The sequence below is a fragment of the Patiria miniata genome, unplaced genomic scaffold, assembly GCF_015706575.1.
Source record: "Patiria miniata isolate m_02_andy unplaced genomic scaffold, ASM1570657v1 HiC_scaffold_8, whole genome shotgun sequence".
Taxonomy (NCBI): domain Eukaryota; kingdom Metazoa; phylum Echinodermata; class Asteroidea; order Valvatida; family Asterinidae; genus Patiria; species Patiria miniata.
The window spans coordinates 10,369,875-10,381,057 of record NW_024037075.1 but is presented as its reverse complement, the minus strand read 5'-3'; the positions used below and the strand labels follow the sequence as shown (position 1 = coordinate 10,381,057).

Sequence of the window (11,183 nt, the reverse complement as noted above, 5' to 3'; positions counted from 1 at the left end):
TTTTAACAATAGAAAAACATCACCCCAGAAGAGAATCTTTAGAAAAAGGGATAATGGGAACACAATGCTATCACCCCACAATTCCATCTGGCTGGAACGTCCGTCCGTCCGTCCGTCCGTTCGTCTGTGCGTCTGCATTCAGATAAAAATGTTGAAGTTTTTGGTTCTAGTTGACTTGGGGAAAAAATTAAATGCAGTTGTCATGTATCATCTCTATAACTTCAGTTAGGTTCATATCATTGCAGTAAATTTTATGATTTTATTGAGGAACTTTAATTCAAGGAAATGTTAAAGTTTTTAATTGTTACATGTACATGTATACTGGTATAACATGTACGTGTGTGTATACCAGTATAACATGTACATGTACACTATGCCTTTTTGGGATGTGCATGAGCTCCTGGTTTGAGCTTTTAGTTTATGGGGTTGGAATAGGGATAGGGTAGGGGAGGGTGGGGTGGGGTGGGTTGGGGGATAGGGTTTGTGTGAGTAGGATGAGTAGGGGAGCTAGGATGGGTGGGGCGGGGTGGGTTGGGATGGGGCAGGGTGGGGAGAGGGATTGGAATACTGGGTTTGGGGTGGGGATTTGTAGGGGTGGGGTGGGAACAGGTAGGGGGAGACAGGTAGGGAGAGGATGGGCATGGATGTAGGGGTCGGGTTAGGAGGGGGTGGGATTATAGGATCGGAGTAGGGGTTGCGTTGGGGATGGGTAGGGATGGGTAGGGATGGGTAGGGATGGGTTGTTGTAGCAGTGTTCTCCAACTTTGAAAATTAAAGGTTGAACTTGGGGTTGGCGGGGACTCCTGCGAGTGCGGAGCGCAAAGCCCTTACGGCGTGGGGTCCGGGGCCCACTTAAGGGCCCCGGGAAAAATTTGGATTCTAGATGCTCTGTGGTGCAATCTGAGGCGATGCCAGGCCAGTTCCCCCGATTTTTTTACTTTTTAGCAATCAAAAATTACCTTTTCAACCTAAAGCAGACTTCTCTCAGATCAAATGACACCTTTTTGTAATTTTGAAGGAAAAAAATGGGATACAAATTACGGTTTTTGTACGCGATTTTATGGGTGGTGCCGGTGCCGTGCGATCGTCGTCTTTATTTTCATGTTGCGCTTTGTCGTTGTCATCGTCATTTTCCCCCAAATTTCCCTCTATTTATGACCTACCTGTATGTTCTTAATGTCGCCAACTAGTTTGGTAAGTCAAATAAATTAAAAGTGGATTTTGTTCTCTTAGAGAACCGGGCCCATACACGATCGCCATTTATAACTTTTGACAATCGGCATGATCGGAACACCATGTGCACGCGTGTTTTGCCCTTGAGCTCATTTGCCTCGTACAAAAACATCAATGCGTATTATATTGTGTACCGCGCGTGCAAGCACTGAGAAAAAGAAAGTCGGTTGGCTGCACGTAAGATCTGCCGTACGTACTCCTGCTGGTGTGTGTGTGTGTGTGTGCGTGTGTAAATACCGGCAATCGTGGACTTTCACTAGGATACACACCTTCAAATTGTGGACGCACTGGGACCGTGGACGTCCACGGTTACTTTTGCTGTATTTTTGGAATATCTTTGGCTAGAAGAGGGCGCTCTATCATTCCCCAACAGTTTTAACGATAGTCCACGTTTTGGCGGTGAAGATCAGGAGTCGGTGCGTGAAAGTATGAACTACATTCAGCTCGTGTGACAAAAAAATGGAACGTACTCGTCCCTAACTGTAGGACGCCCTCAAGCGGTACGTGCGTGGCGCGCTGTACCGATCCGGGCCGCTGCGAGCGCGCCGAGCGCGCAAGTTGGCACCGTGCCATGCCATTTCCCGCGCTTGCAGGATGAAACACGTCCACGATTCGATTGTTCAGATCGCTGGACGCCTGCGATGATTTAACGATTATAGGCAGATAGAAGGCACATCAGGTTTGTAAAAAAAACATTGTATTTTCTATGCAAAAACATTTTTTAGGCCTAGTTTACTCATGGTTTTCTTTTTATCACATCACGTTAATATTTCGACGCTCAGTATAGGCCTACTTGACCTGATCACGCGGCGCGGTCCCGTCACTATCAGTACAGTCACTACATCACGCGCACGTACGTAGGCCTAACAAGTACTGAAGCCAATACTGCACTGCCTAACGTTTAATTAGACGAGTCGAACAAACATGGCTTGGCGTGAATATTGTCCTAACAATGAGCGATTGGACGTTGTCCAAATTTATGTTAGAAATTTGATTTTGGCAGTATTTTGCTTGTATGTTTTGGTTTTTGTTTTGATCATAGTGTTCAGTATTTCGATTGCTTTTGTGCGTTAAAGTATAGCCTGCCCTGCATGCGGCCTAGCTGCATTGTAGCCTAGCCCTAGGCGGCCTACTCGGTTAATTTGGAAAGGTGAGCAAGTTACGGACACAAATTCAGGTAGGACTAGGCCTACTCCGGTCGGGTTCCAAAGCTAGATCTAGCGACGTCGCTAAACTGTGCATACATCGCTTAGGCCAAAAAAAAAATTGCTTCTGCTTCCGATTACATGCCTTTCAAAAATAGGGTCGGTCGGTCGGAATTTTTTTTTTTGCCATTTTTTTTAATGCAGATTGAATGGGGTATCCAATTACATGTATATGCGAAGTTTTAGCCTGAACTATTTCCGTTGCACTACGAAAGCTATACACAAAATGGCAACAAAAAGTGAATAAAACCTACCTATAATTATTGTCAATATATTTACGTTCGATAATTTAAAACAATAATGGCAAATTCAGGTCGTTCGCACCATATGCACAACGCTAGTCAAGACGCGGGGAGCTGGCCAAAACTCCGAGGTGTGTGATGCGAGCATGTGGGGCGAGCGGCCCGCCATGGGCCGACAGACCTGTTTTCACGGTCGAAAATGTCGGGAAACACGCCAGTCAAGACGCGGGGAGCTAGCCAAAACCCGAGGTGTGTGATGCGAGCATGTGTGGCGAGCGGCCCGCCATGGGCCGACAGACCTGTTTTCACGGGCAAAAATTCGGGAAACACGCGGCATGTATCACTCCAAATACGAGTAGTGCAATCTCATAATGAACTCTTGAACCCAGAAAATACATACACAGACAAGCTAGATCATTTCTGTGAATTAATTTGCAAAAACGTTCTTTCTCCATCGGTGCTTTCTTGGCATTTTTACGATGTCGAATCCGACCAGTTGACAGTGCACGTGTTTGTAGCCATGCTATCGATCGCATAGCCGTGCACAGACTAGTTACCGCAATTTCATCATATCTTCTAAATTGGCGCGGCGGGAACCAGTCATCGCCGCATTGCGCTGGGTTTACGCACGTGATTAGACCGTGACATCGAATTGCGAAGTATAAAATTATATCGCGAAGCGAATTTGTAAAAATAACGAAGGTTTCTTTTGAAAAAATAGCGAATGTAAGTAAGAAAACAAATAAATACAAGCTTTGTTGACTAAAAAAGGGTTGTTGAGAGGTATTTTATGAAGACAAAAAAGACATTTATTCAATCATTATTATAATTTTTTTTCTGGAATTGCAGATAACATTTTTAGGGTCGCAGCCTTAAAATAGGGTCAGTCGGGTAACTGGAAGCAGAAGTATTATTTTTTTGGCCTTAATCAAGCGACGATGGCGCAAGGCCGAATAAAAATAAATGTTTCTCTCGTCCGTTTTTTTGATAAAAAGGAGGAGAGGGGCCTTTTTTTTTTTCAAGATGGCAGCCATTTTAAAATTTCCTGCAACCGTTGGTGTTTCAACTGTTCAAAGACACTTTTAAAATGAAGGACAAGTTGGACAAGAAAACTGAACATATTAGTGTCATTTAGAGTATACTGTCACTGAAACTTCGACTCACATATTTCGCAAGTATTTATTTTCCGATTAATTTCTGGACTTTTTCGGTGTCTTTTTACTGCGTTTTCAAATTTTTTTTTTTTAAAATCCAGGCGGCCTCCAAAAAGGAAGCAGGCGGGGATGTGAAACATGTTTTTTTTTACTTTGCTGAACTTACGTGTGCAATACGTCATTTTTTAGTTATGTTTTTTTTATAGCTCCGTGAATGAGCTCCACAAGTTCAGCCGGCAAAAAAATGCAACGTGAAAAAAATGGAGTGTTACTTTTATGTACATGTTCATATTGAATGTCTTCATTGATCTATTGCATTGGCGGATCCCGGGGGTGCTAGGGGGGCGTGCGCACCCCCCCCCCCCCCCGGCAGTGAACGAAATTTTGTAAAATAAGGTCATTTTGGTCATTTTTCATTTGAATGAGCTGTTGCGCCCCCCCGGCAAACAACCTCAGCCCCCGGCAAATAACCTCTCTGGATCCGCCACTGTATTGGATATAAACTTTAAAAGTAATGAATTGCAGCTGCCACGGTAGATTTTCGATCTCATCGCACAGGTCTCTGGTACTCCACACCTCGTACACGCAAAATGATTGGAGCCCGTTGAGTACCCAGACTCGGCACTAATGGGTACTCGGCGGCGGGCTCCTATCATTTTGCGCGTACCGGTGCTTGGGGTACGGTGCCAGGGACCTGTGCGATTAGATCGAAAATCTGCCACGGCAGCCGCGATTCCCGTTGCGATGAATCGCACATTTTTCGAGATATTTTTAAAAACTTTCCATAATATAAAGTTTTTTTTTTTTTTCCACTAGATTGACGAATACATTCAAAATGAACATTTATGTACATAAAGTAAGTTTAGCAAACGCTCAAATTTTTTTTGTGTTAACGTTTTTTGCCAGCTGAGCTCGTGCACGGAGCTTTAAAAAAACATAACTAAAAAATGACGTCTATTGTACACGTCAACGTCGCTTGATATGGCTGTGTAGGATCTTTGGTTGTGTGTGCTGCCATGCTGCATTGTAAATGTCATCAACATAAGCTAGGCCTAGGCCCAAGCTAAGACCTACTTAGCGATTCATGTCGATTATAATGTGACGGTCGGGGTAGCCAAGGTACAATGTAAAATTGACATGCCCATTTGCTGCAGATATGGCTCCTGTCCTGTCCTGCTGTTCTGGACCTCGTGCGCAGGGGACTATTTTTTTTGCAATGTTTTTTTACAATTTTTTTTTTACTCAAAATAATGACTTGGACCAGAAAGTAATACGTTAATGATAATTTCAGAGACTTTTCAGAAGACAAATTATACATGTAGGACAAATTGAAAGAAAACTGCAAAATTTGTTTGACGTTTGGATCAATTGGCCGATTTCGCTTCAGTACTGCCTATTTATGTGCATATATTCAATTTTATCACTAAAAGATCAAATTATTTATAAGCAGCAAAATTTCCGTTGATCTTCTCCTGTTGGTTATTTTATATGTGTTGTGCAAAATGTAGGCTAACTCCATGCACACCCATCTCGATCACTGTGAATGCATTTCATACTGTACTTTCGTATGAAGAACTTTGTACATGAAACCCTATGGACAAATTTGTGACAAACTAGTTTATTGTTACTTGTTCGTTGTGACCAGAGTTTGTAGTACTGCACATCATCATCATTTTATTTCCTCTGAGTCTGCTGATGATATGTGTTTTGCCGTTGCTTCACTCTCAAAATTTGCAGAACAACGCTCATTTCTGATGAATTTGAACATCAATGATTTTTTTATTGCCAAATGACATGTTGTGCATATTGCAAGCAAAAATACAACATGGAGCATGTTTGTTTGTGTAATCTTTTGGTATTTTCTTTAATGTAGTACTTCTTTGCTTTGTCAGAGAAAATGAATTGCAGAAAAACAAGGAGAATATCGCCTCAACAACATGCTGAGAAATGGTGCAATAATGGCAGTGATCAAGAAGGCTTCGAGAGGAGGTACATCAATGACTGTGTTGGTAAGTAGAACATGTGATTGAAGACAGTTATAAAAACCAATAAATGGCTATACTCACTCACGTTTGACTGATATAATGTACTGATATGACTGATATAATGTACGTAGTAAAATTGACCGATACTGTATTACTAAACGATAGTGTTATACATATTTACGCATTCTGGTTAGTGATATGTATCAGTCAATTTGTGTGACAGTTGGTTACTAAATTTAAAGTTGTAACAACATCGGGATTCCATCATGACCGTGGGATGCACCTTTGATTTCTCAAATGAAGTTTATCAGGGGTCCTGAAATTCACTGATCTAGCAAAATTAACCAGGCATTTTTTAAGGTTTTTGGCAAGCAAAAGGCAAATAACCTTTGTGTAATAAAGCCTAATTCCTAAATCCATTTGAGTTTGAAGGGTCCACACAGGGGTCCTCTTGTAACATACTATATAGTCCATGTAGGCCAACAAACGTGTATTGTAGGTACTGTGTTGTTTTGGTCATTAATTCCATGCCAAAATCATCTGCATTTAAAAATAAATTGTCATAAGATAACAGGCATTCTTTTAAAAATGTATAACTATAAGTTTTATACTTAACACAAAGATAAAACACAAGAGAAACCGACTAGGTAATCATCTTGCATACATTTCAAAGAATTAACAAAGAAAGACTGGCAGGGGCAGGATTCGAACCTGTGACCTCCGGAATACTGTACAGACGCTTTACCGACTGAGCTATACTCAAAATTGAATGAAGTCTCTTGGCAATCAACTTGGCAAAACAAAGAGGGGAAAAAAATGTGGGTCCAATTCTTATCAACTCGCACATGTGTGTATACTTTTTATGAGTGACCAATTGTGGTGTTGGACCTTTATTTCTCGTTGGTATACAGGTTATGGTCTTTTCACCACTAAGCATTTCAGCAAGGGGGACTTCCTGCTGGAGTATAGAGGGAAATTGGGCAAGGGAAATTGCAACAACGATAACGATTACACTTTCTTTTTCAACCACCAGGGTGTTGAGTACAGGTTAGTTATATTTTTTTTATTTACATTCCAGAATTGCCAAATTTTACTTAAAATAAATGATAATGCTCCTACATGTAGCAAGGAACTTATACAAAGACAAAAGAAGGCAAGAGTGTTGTAGTCAAGACCTGTCACAAGACCGGCACGCCAGGCGCCTGGCCTGGTCCTTGCATTCCTTTGCATGTCGGTGCAGGCAATTGCGTGCCAATTATGCAGGCTATAAGCACAAGGGTCCGAATGCCACTAATTGCCACTATGCCACTCTGGGAGGGTACATGACTTTAATAATGTACCGATACACTTGTTGTTTTTTTCTTTACGAGTTTTTATTATAATTTTTTGTTCATGTGGCTTTCTCTGCTACTGCTAATATAAAGACGGCTTCATTTACTTCTTTTTACTCACCGTCCCAAACGTGCCAGAAAGTGCTAGTATATTATTCAAGTTCTTTGCATAAAATAGCCGGTCCGTCGCATCACTCATAACAGTAATCTTATCTAAGGACATTATTCCGCCAAAAAGAAAGTTGAGCTGATCAGTTGAATTTTCTAACGCAACCAATCTACCTGATCAAATTTTAGGTTTCATAGTAACATTAGCTCCTCAAACGATGATAAATTTTGGGTTTATGAGGAAACTCCTGTTTTTGTTAATACATGTAATAAATGGGGCCTGCTGCAACTAAATAATAAAATTGTTAATTAATGGGGCCTGCTGTACATGTCCTCTATTGCATAGTCCATGTACAAGACACATTCCAAAACATTTTAAATACTAAAATTGTTAATAAATGGGGCCTGCTGTACATGTCCTCTATTGCATAGTCCATGTACAAGACACATTCCAAAACATTTTAAATACTAAAATTGTTAATAAATGGGGCCTGCTGTACATGTCCTCTATTGCATAGTCCATGTACAAGACACTGTCCAAAACATTTTAAATACTAAAATTGTTAATAAATGGGGCCTGCTGTACATGTCCTCTATTGCATAGTCCATGTACAAGACACTTTCCAAAGCATTTTAAATACTAAAATTGTTAATAAATGGGGCCTGCTGTACATGTCCTCTATTGCATAGTCCATACATGTACATGTACAAGACACATTCCAAAACATTTTAAATACTAAAATTGTTAATAAATGGGGCCTGCTGTACATGTCCTCTATTGCATAGTCCATCATGTACATGTACAAGACACATTCCAAAACATTTTAAATACTAAAATTATTAATAAATGGGGCCTGCTGTACACGTCCTCTATTGCATAGTCCATCCAAGACACATTCCAAAACATTTAAAATTGTTAATAAATGGGGCCTGCTGTACATGTCCTCTATTGCATAGTCCTATGTACAAGACACATTCCAAAACATTTAAAATTGTTAATAAATGGGGCCTGCTGTACATGTCCTCTATTGCATAGTCCATGTACAAGACACATTACAAAACATTGAAAATTGTTAATAAATGAGGCCTGCTGTACATGTCCTCTATTGCATAGTCTATGTACAAGACACATTCCAAAGCATTTAAAATTGTTAATACATGGGGCCTGCTGTACATGTCCTTTATTGCATAGTCCATGTACAAGACACATTACAAAACATTGAAAATTGTTAATAAATGGGGCATGCTGTACATGTCCTCTATTGCATAGTCTATGTACAAGACACTTTCCAAAGCATTTAAAATTGTTAATAAATGGGGCCTGCTATACATGTCCTTTATTGCATAGTCCATGTACAAGACACATTACAAAACATTGAAAATTGTTAATAAATGGGGCCTGCTGTACATGTCCTCTATTGCATAGTCTATGTACAAGACACATTCCAAAGCATTTAAAATTGTTAATACATGGGGCCTGCTGTACATGTCCTCTATTGCATAGTCCATGTACAAGACACATTACAAAACATTTAAAATTGTTAATAAATGAGGCCTGCTGTACATGTCCTCTATTGCTTAGTCCATGTACAAGACACATTCCAAAACATTTAAAATTGTTAATAAATGGGGCCTGCTGTACATGTCCTCTATTGCATAGTCCATGTACAAGACACATTCCAAAACATTTTAAATACTAAAATTGTTATAAATGGGGCCTGCTGTACATGTCCTCTATTGCATAGTCCATGTACAAGACACATTCCAAAACATTTTAAATACTAAAATTGTTAATAAATGGGCCTGCTGTACATGTCCTCTATTGCATAGTCCATGTACAAGACACTGTCCAAAGCATTTTAAATACTAAAATTGTTAATAAATGGGGCCTGCTGTACATGTCCTCTATTGCATAGTCCATACATGTACATGTACAAGACACATTCCAAAACATTTTAAATACTAAAATTGTTAATAAATGGGGCCTGCTGTACATGTCCTCTATTGCATAGTCCATCATGTACATGTACAAGACACATTCCAAAACATTTTAAATACTAAAATTATTATAAATGGGGCCTGCTGTACACGTCCTCTATTGCATAGTCCATCCAAGACACATTCCAAAACATTTAAAATTGTTAATAAATGGGGCCTGCTGTACATGTCCTCTATTGCATAGTCTATGTACAAGACACATTCCAAAACATTTAAAATTGTTAATAAATGGGGCCTGCTGTACATGTCCTCTATTGCATAGTCCATGTACAAGACACATTACAAAACATTGAAAATTGTTAATAAATGAGGCCTGCTGTACATGTCCTCTATTGCATAGTCTATGTACAAGACACATTCCAAAGCATTTAAAATTGTTAATACATGGGGCCTGCTGTACATGTCCTTTATTGCATAGTCCATGTACAAGACACATTACAAAACATTGAAAATTGTTAATAAATGGGGCCTGCTGTACATGTCCTCTATTGCATAGTCTATGTACAAGACACATTCCAAAGCATTTAAAATTGTTAATAAATGGGGCCTGCTATACATGTCCTTTATTGCATAGTCCATGTACAAGACACATTACAAAACATTGAAATTGTTAATAATGGGGCCTGCTGTACATGTCCTCTATTGCATAGTCTATGTACAAGACACATTCCAAAGCATTTAAAATTGTTAATACATGGGGCCTGCTGTACATGTCCTTTATTGCATAGTCCATGTACAAGACACATTACAAAACATTTAAAATTGTTAATAAATGAGGCCTGCTGTACATGTCCTCTATTGCTTAGTCCATGTACAAGACACATTCCAAAACATTTAAAATTGTTAATAAATGGGGCCTGCTATACATGTCCTCTATTGCATAGTCCATGTACAAGACACATTACAAAACATTGAAAATTGTTAATAAATGAGGCCTGCTGTACATGTCCTCTATTGCATAGTCCATGTTCAATACACTTTTCAAACATTTTAAATACTAAAATTGTTATTAATTGGGGCTTGCTGTACATGTCCTCTATTGCATAGTCCATGTACAAGACACATTACAAAACATTTTAAATACTAAACAGATTAATAAGGCCAAAAAATAAATAGTTCAGCTTCTTAATTTGCTTATTTTTTCTGCAAACCAATCTACCTGATCAACTTCTAGGTTTCATACATTGCGTATTTCCTCCACTAGAACTCCTTACAGAAAACAGTAGATCTAACCATGGAGCTATAAACACTAACTGTCAACTGGCCAGCACTCTTATCTTTTTTAATCCTTTGCCCAAACAGAGGCTTAATAATCCTTAACACTTCTACAACAAACAACCTCACCATGGGGGTTGTCACTCATTCATTGTGAATGTAAGCGCTCAGGCATGAAAACACTGTGAAAATTAAGGCATGTGCATATGTACATGTACATGTACGTGCACATGTATGTACAACATGTAGTGCAGTTCGTTTCAGTAGGGGATGTTGAACATTAGAGGACAATAGGGTCCCCAATTCCCAAAGATTTGGATTCGTGTACCAAACATAATGGGGGGAGTCTTTCTGAGTACAAGCAAAAGAGGGACAATGGTGGTTCCCCGATTGAAGGCTAAACAGACTTGTACGAGAATGCAGATGTGCACATCCACATTGTATCTTTCAATTGTTAATGCATAAAACCACCCAAAATAAATAAATATCTGACTTTTAATACACATTTTGGTTTTACTTTGGGTCTGAAATTGAAAAGATGTAGGCTTACATACACGTAGTTCATTTTCAGATGGGCTGTTTTTTTTTGGCTGTTTTAAATACAAGTTGCAAGCATTTTAATGGAGCTAAAACTCACCGAATTTGTGTCAATGTCTTGCCTAAAATGGACAATGTTTGAGGTACATGTAGTTTGTATATTTTTAAAGATGTA

General features: G+C 39.4%; 1 long non-coding RNA gene across 1 annotated transcript; it reads left to right on the top strand.

Moving 5' to 3' along the window:
* Positions 1 to 1,444: 1,444 nt before the first annotated feature.
* LOC119719129 lies at positions 1,445 to 6,860 on the top strand. Its single transcript, XR_005269880.1, has 3 exons — positions 1,445 to 1,912; positions 5,727 to 5,843; positions 6,731 to 6,860. It is a non-coding gene; the product is annotated as an uncharacterized LOC119719129 (long non-coding RNA).
* Positions 6,861 to 11,183: the final 4,323 nt, after the last annotated feature.